This window comes from Neomonachus schauinslandi, chromosome 1, assembly GCF_002201575.2.
Source record: "Neomonachus schauinslandi chromosome 1, ASM220157v2, whole genome shotgun sequence".
Classification (NCBI taxonomy): domain Eukaryota; kingdom Metazoa; phylum Chordata; class Mammalia; order Carnivora; family Phocidae; genus Neomonachus; species Neomonachus schauinslandi.
In genome coordinates this window covers 106,075,790-106,083,489 of record NC_058403.1, presented here as the reverse complement: position 1 = coordinate 106,083,489, position 7,700 = coordinate 106,075,790, and the positions used below count along the sequence as shown (strand labels likewise).

The following is a 7,700-nucleotide window of genomic DNA, read 5'->3' as shown; positions in this document are numbered from 1 at the left end:
CATCTTCTCCTTAAAAAAAAAAAGCAAACCAGTTCACTATCTTTTAATAATCTCTTGGACTACCGTAGTCTAAAAACTTTAGAATACATGGAACATGTCTTAGCAATCATAGTCGAAGGTGCCCTATAGATTTCATATATTAAACAGCTATGGTATAGCCTACAAGGGCACAAATACACCCAATACATAAATACTACTTCATCACTTAGTCAAAAGTCAGAAGGAACCACATAGTTTGCAAGGTACTTCAACTTACATGTGGTCATTAAAACCCAGTAAGTAATTCAAGTATAGTCCTATAAGGGCAGGCAATTCAAGGCTCAAATATCATTCTAAAATCGAAGACATGAAAATAAAAGCTGACGACTTTTTGTTTCTCCATCTTGCATATACATGGCTAGATATTAGGACCCCAATGTGGAAAATAAAGTTATGATATATGGTTTCCCCAGAAGATAATGAAGCTTCAGAAAGTACAGAAGGTGTCAAGATCCATAGTTTGCTTCATCAAATGCTTTTCTAGCTCGTTTCAATTCTTCATTCATAGTAAGCAAGTCTTTAACCCTAGCAAACTTCCTTGGGTCCTTTCAAATCAAGAAGACGATATCTTCAACTTGTACCCGACCTTGTCTTCCAATTGACATTGCCTTGCGAGTCATTTCAGTGATGAACTCTATGACAAGGTCTTCAAGAATATCCACTGACTCAGTATAAGGATTCTGGTCATCCCCAAACCCATACATCATACATCGCAATTCTTTAGAAAAAAGTCTCTTCCTTTTACCCTGTCAGCCTTCTGCACCTCCTCCAATTTCTTCATTTTCTTCCTCAAAAGTAGGGTCTTCCTCCTCGTCTGCCATGCCACCAGCCAGCCTACACGGCTCCGCCACCTCGCTCCTCTGTTTTTATTTTTATTTTTTAAAGATTTACTTATTTTAGAGAGAGAAAGAGAGCAGGGGGGAGGGGCAGAGGGAGAGAGACTCTTAAGCAGACTCCACACTTTGTACGGAGTCTGATTTCACAACCCTGAGATGACAGCCTGAGCCGAAACCAGGAGTCGGATGCTTAACCACCTGAGCCACCCAGGCGCACAAAGATATTTAAGAAACATCTCAATTCCAAGAATTGAGAGACAGCCCACTTCCATCCATGACCTTTCCTAGGTGGAGAGCTCAGATTCTAGAGCTGGCGACCTGGGTTTGTATCCCGGGTGACCCTAAGCAAGTTACTTGTCTTCCTACACACATTTCCCACTCTAGAAATTGAGAAAACAGTACCTATAGCATAAAGAGTTTGTGAAAAGCAAATGAGACCATTCAAATAAAGAGTTTAGACCAATGCCTGGTACCTAAGAAGCACTAGATACATACATTGGTGGTGGTGGTTGTTAAAAACTTGTTCTCCAGGACTCACTTCAAAGTGATCATAGTCAAACTAACCCTAATCATGAATGGACTATCTGCTCATCGTTTAAGGAAGCAAATATTTGGACTGTTCTGTTTGTGTGTCATTAAGTTAGCAAATGAATGGTGAGCAATGGCTCTAGGTTTGGGGCTATTCCCTCCTTTAGAAAGTCATGGATGACTAAAAAGAACAAAGAATAGCCGCCCAAGGTTAATCATAATTGTATTCCACCATCGGTTCAGTAAATATTTTGGGGGTGCCTACCCTGTGCTCAGAGACACAACAAGGACAACCAAATAAATAACTTGCTCTCAAGGAGCTTACTTCCATTAGGGAAAGGAATAAACAAGCAAGATCATAACAGGTGCAGGGAATACTCGGACTAATATGAGGGCGTTAGGGGGGCAAGCAAGGGTGGAATGTCTTCGTGCAGCCTGGATCCTCGGGAACTGACAGCGTCCTTATCCCACTGGTGGAAGATGCAGACAACTAAAGCAAATCCTTGTTACCACGAAAAGGAGACTTGAATTTAGGCAAGAATCTCTGTTCAGTGTTGTAGCTTTTCTACTAAAAATAAAAATGGACGGGTCAGTTTTGCAGGCAAGACAAGCCTTTGCAATGATTTAGTCATGTAGCCTCAATTTAATTACCTATTCCATTCCTCTGTAGCCTCCTCAAAAATTAAATATCTCGGGCGCCTGGGTGGCTCAGTTGGTTGAGCGACTGCCTTCGGCTCAGGTCATGATCCTGGAGTCCTGGGATCGAGTCCCGCATCGGGCTCCCTGCTCGGCGGGGAGCCTGCTTCTCCCTCTGACCTTCCCCCCTCTCATGCTCTCTCTATCTCATTCTCTCTCAAATAAATGAATAAAATCTTTAAAAAAAAATTAAATATCTCACTTTTCTGATAGTCAATTTTGCTTCCAAGTAATAAGATCACATCGATAACTAAAACTAATACAGAAACGAAAAATTTCATTTTAGTCAAAAATATCCAATCTCCACAACAATTCTGTAGTAGCCAGCGTATCTTCTGATGGACTGGACTAAAGGGAAACCAGAAATTAAAGGAGACATAAAGAGGTCCAAATCATACTCTTCTTGGGCCTTCAGCTCCCACATAATAGAGAATTCGGGTTGGGCAATTTATTAATCAGGTTAAGCTGAACTATTCTAAAAAGGTATTACAAACCTCCAAATCTCAGTGGCTTAACATGGCAGTAATTTATTTCTTTGCTCATGTAAAGTTCAGTGAGGACAAGCAATAAGTTTTCTTTCACATGGTGACTTAGAAATGCAGGTTCCCTCCATCATGGTTTCTAGGATATGTGGAGCAGAGCCCGAGAGAGTGACAAGAGCTCACACCTCCTCTTAATTGCCTCTGACTAAAGGAAACACATATCTCTTCTTTTCACTCTCTGTTGGCCAAAACTAGAGACATGGCTTCAACCTCCAGGCAAGGAGGCTAGAAAAAGTAGAGGAGGACATGCAATATTTGGGGAGATTTGCCACCTCTTTCGGCATGTGCAGTTCTTGCTAAAATCAAATTTTTGCTGCGGGTATTTGGCTACCTTGGAAATTCAACCTCAGTCAGATGCAGGCACGCCAGCCCCAACATTCCACAGTTTAAGAATTTCCACTTGTCTATGTTTAAAACCTATGTAAGGCTTCCTTATAAGGAGAGAGCACCCTGGTACATGAATAAAGTGTTCATAGAAAGCCAAGTACATCATGACTTTTTTTCTAGTCATGTTACACCTGGTTGTCCTTGGAAAAGCCTTCAGTTCTTGGAGTACATATAGAAGAAAGGCCTTCAGGAAATAGAATCACAGTAGTAAATCTGATTTAGGAAAGATATGTGACTGAGAAATATGAAATCATCCTAATATCACTGAGAGAGGCAACTTTACTGACCCTTTCACTCTTTTTTTTTTTTTTTTTTGGTTGTGTTTTTTAATGGCAATTCCTGACCTCCAGGTTTCTTTTCAATTCCTTTCTACCCTAACTACTTCTGCCATCATCTGGACAACCTGAATCCATAAAGGAGACTTATTTAACAGGGAGGCTCCCATTTCCAAGACTTTCTGAACTTCAGTTACCTCCTTAAGCTACATCCACTTCAATCACCCATAGGTGTGTGGCTCAAATCCTGTGAAAAGAATAATTCAGTTGCTCAAGATCTCAGTCTTCAAGTATGGTTTTCTGTTCTTATGGTACACTCATTCCATTAATCCCTGCACCCATTTTACCACATTTTTGTGGCATCCAGCCCCTTCATGCCTGCATTGGGAAGTATTGAGCTTCTTGTCTCTATAGATGTTCAGAAGAAAAGGATCATCGTTTGTCAGGGAGAAAAGACACTGCTACCCTGGCCTTTTGAGAAAGTTTTGTTGCTCTAATATTTGGAGGGATATGAAGTTCAAAGACATATTGCAGCTGTGATTTAAATGCTAGATTCTAGTAGTTACAGGGGCCTAACCCTCCAATAAGTGTTTTGTGTTTAAATGACCAAGGTTCCAAATTGGGCACTAAATAATCACAGAATAATTAAAGTGGTAAATACTGAAAAACTGTAGCACTGTGTATCAATTTAAATAAGCTGAATAATGTTACAGCCGGTGCCTTGAAAATGCAAGACATACAATGACATACAAGAGACTATAACTAGTGTAATACCCAATTTATGGAAGGAAATGGTGCTACTCAAAAATCATATACAGTGTTTAGGTTAAGACTTACTAGGGAGGAAAAAAAAAGAGAGACTTATTAGGGCTATCACATCAGCTTCAAATCTAATATGCTGAGGTAAATTGGAACTTGCCTCAGTTTTCAGACTCAATTTAGATGGGACTCATTAGAAGAATCTTATTTGTTGTAATAAGAATGGATAATACAAGAAAACCAATCCTAAAGTTGAAAATTAAGTGAAAGCAACAACAAGCCAAATATATTGAACAAACGTGTAACCAATCTGAAATCTGTAATGGTAATCTCTAGACAGCTGAGATGAAAATACTCTTGCATAGAAATTCTACATTTATTGGACTTGGGAGTATGTCATCAAGGCAGGCAATCATAACTATCCATCTTTATTTAACTTTAACAGGTCAAATAAGGGAATATTTTATGCACCAAAGATTGTCACAGACCTTGGTTACCAACTGATAGAATCAAGTGGTAGAATGTTAGAAGAGAGTCTCAAAAATCTTAGGACAATCTAATATACCTTTGTAATTATTTTTCTCTTCCTCAGGGAACAAAAGGAAGTTAATAGACTGTAACCATAGTTTGCAAGCAAGTTAAAAGAAGATTTATGTGCCTGTTTTCCAGAAGATAAATACACTGAGGGAGGAGAAAATGTAACATCTGCCAAATACCTTGCTCAAAGCTCTTTGTTAGAAGACTGTGCTGACTTCCTCTCTATAATTCTTCTAGAAAAGAGAGAGACTCTCATCTCCCATTGTCCTGGATAAGACAATTATTATTGACAGACACAGGGGACCCAAATTTTTGTTCTGAAGAAGGTCTGAAAAAGAATCAGGCTACCTCCCCACTACTACTGTCATACTGGAATGGCCAATGCATTTTTTTTTAAGATTTTATTTATTTATTCATTTTAGAGGGTGGGGGAGCATGAGCTGGGGCAGGAACAAAAGGGTAGGGAGAGGGAGAGGGAAAGAATCTCAAGCAGACTCTGCACAGAGCCGGATGCGGGGCTTTATCTCACCACCCTGAGATCATGACCATGAGATCATGACCTGAGCTGTGTCCCAGAGTCAGATACTTAACCGACTGTGCCACCCAGGCGCGTCAACGAGAACAGTGAACGAAACCTTTCTACTATATCCCATCAGCCAGCAAGCTCTGCCTCCTTGGTTCCAGAGCTAGTCAGATCTTTAAATCTCACTTTCGACGGAAAGCTGGAAGCCAGATAGACAGTATAAGAACATTTCTTAGCACTGTATTTGATAGTGGAGAAAGAGATGACAAAACCCTTTGACTTAGAGCCCTAAAATAGCCATCTCCTTGCAAGGAAACCATATCAGTCAATAACTTCTAACTCTGCCTTCAGAGACACCTTCTAATTTTGGAAAAGTTCTATGACACTTTATTCAGTGGTCAACTGGACAAGTAACTGGTAAGTTTCCTTGCGACTCTAGAGCATTATGCGTGCGCTTATACGGCTAGCTGTATGTCCAGCCACTGAAATAGTACCTCACTCAAATGTTCAAAGGATAGGAAGGGAAATGCAATGAGAACAGCTTTAGCATTTCCACAAAAGAGAAGCTGATCTTTATCATCTGATGTGCAATCAGACACTGGACTGATTTTTTCCACTCATTAACTTTTCAGCAAGAATCCTAAATTGATGTTTAAGGATCACTACTGTTATTGGTATTAATCCCCCTTTAAAAATATTTATAAAACTTTTTTTAGGTAATCAAACCTGAAAACAACTGGGAAAATATTTCAGCTGTTTGTATAGTATGGAATATTAAGCAGATATAAAGCTGTTCAAATGGATTAAATGTGGGAACATGTATTTAACTCATTGGCTTTATCCAGCCAACCCCATTATGACCAAAAATTCATCAGGAAAATAATACAAGACAAAACACCAGTTTGACTAATATCACAGGGAAAAATGGTCCTAAACCCTAAATAAGTTCAGTTTTAAAAGAAAAATAATGAAACCACTAGCTTAAAAGCAAAAGAAATTTTAAAAGATAAAAATGCAATGGAGACTCCCCTGCATTTAAAATGACTAAACTATTTAATGCAAGCCAGGTATGATGTTTTTGCAAATCATTTGAAGTCGCTAGAACATATGAAATCCTAAGGAATCCAGTGACACATGCCATGTGATAAATCACACAATACTTCTGAATAAAAAATAGCAGAGAACACAAATTTGAGATTTGAAATTTAAAAGAAGATGAGATCTGACATCCTTGATAGAAAGGCTTGTATTAATAATGGCACTTTGACGTCTAATTTTTACAAAAAGAAGAAGCAAATTCATCTTCTTGCGGAATGCATATACCCATCTAAGAGAACCTAATATGCTGACTGCCTCAAATGGGACATAAATGGTGTCTGTCCCAGGACTGGGCTGGGGAGGAATCCAATGTTTATGACTTCCTGTCTCCCAGGCACATGGAGTTGCCGTGGTGACTTTCCCTCTCACCCTGGTTTGTTCTCCAAAAATACAAAAAGCCAGATGCCCGTGGGTTCGGGTGTGCCTAATTGAGCCACACTGAGCACCAAATGACCTGGAAATGTTTAATCCAGCTTTTGTCAGAACAAATTACTGGGATGTTCTCATGCCCCCTTAGGGACTAGTTTATGATTGGATACCAAGTCCTGTGCAAAGCTATGGGCTAAGGCTGATGCCCACTTTACTCCTGCATGCAGAGTCTGGATATGCCACTCTGATGTGAAGAGGAACCACTCTACAGTGGTGGAATGAATAAGAAAGAGGATGACTAAATAAAAGACTGCAAGGGTCCTGGAGGAAGGTGTGCATTTATTCCTCCCCGCTCCTCAAAGCGCTCTTTTGTGGAAAGAGAGGTTTAGCATGTGCTCTGCAAATTGCCCAGCAATATACTGCCAATGAGTCTACATACCACATGAGTGGACTGAATGTCAGTGTCCGCCGCCACCCCCCCCGCCCCCCGTTCATATATTGAAACCCTACCCCACAGTGTGATGGTATTTGTTGGTGGGGCCTTTGGGAGATGAATAGGATTAGATGAGGTCATGAGAGTGGAGCCCCCACGATTGGGACTAGCACCCTCCTAAGAGTCACAAGAGCGCTTGCCCCCTCTGCCTGCTATCTGCCCTGTCAGGATACAAAGAGAAGCCAGCAGTCTGCGACCAACCCGGAACATGGCCTCACGGCGACCTGGCCATACTGGCACCCCAATCTTGAACTTCCCGCTTCTAGAACTGTGAGTGAGAAATTACTGTTGTTCATAAAAGTACCCAGTCTATGGTACTTTGTTATAGCACCCTGAATTAAAACACCATGCCATGGCAATGAGCACTAACCTAACAGTTCTAAAATTTAGTATCAAATTATTCCCATCTCATAAACAATTCACTAGGGTGCAGGGCTTGCAGAAAGCAACTTGAAACCCAGGTTTGAGTTTGGTATATATTGACATCAGGTGGAACCGGCTCGGCCCCTCTGGGCTCCCTCTCAACCCGCCACCCTGCACGGGGCGCTGAAACAGCAGGATGCTGGCTTTAGCACCTTCAGGGCCTGGACTCTCTCTGAACGGGCCTTCCACTGCCCT

General features: G+C 40.8%; 1 pseudogene; it reads right to left on the bottom strand.

Annotated features, from left to right (window-relative positions):
* Nucleotides 1–382: 382 nt before the first annotated feature.
* LOC110591727 lies at nucleotides 383–860 on the bottom strand (annotated as a pseudogene).
* Between the last annotated feature and the right edge of the window lie 6,840 nt (nucleotides 861–7,700).